The sequence below is a fragment of the Etheostoma spectabile genome, chromosome 23 (assembly GCF_008692095.1).
Source record: "Etheostoma spectabile isolate EspeVRDwgs_2016 chromosome 23, UIUC_Espe_1.0, whole genome shotgun sequence".
Taxonomy (NCBI): Eukaryota; Metazoa; Chordata; class Actinopteri; order Perciformes; family Percidae; genus Etheostoma; species Etheostoma spectabile.
In genome coordinates this window covers 14826842-14827053 of record NC_045755.1, presented here as the reverse complement: position 1 = coordinate 14827053, position 212 = coordinate 14826842, and positions in this window count along the sequence as shown.

Genomic DNA, 212 nt, shown 5'->3' with positions numbered 1-212 from the left:
TGATCTGTCAGCCCTTCAGCTCTTTGAAACTCAAAAATGTGTTGTTTTTACATACTGCGGCCAAGAGAATGATTACAACCCATTGGAAACCACCTCATGGCTTGTCTATTCATACTTGGACCCTTTCCTTTCTGGATGTCACATATATGGAGCTTTCCACGGCTCGCATAAATGAAGCCCCAGGGAAGACACTTGGCTCAGCATTGCTGAAT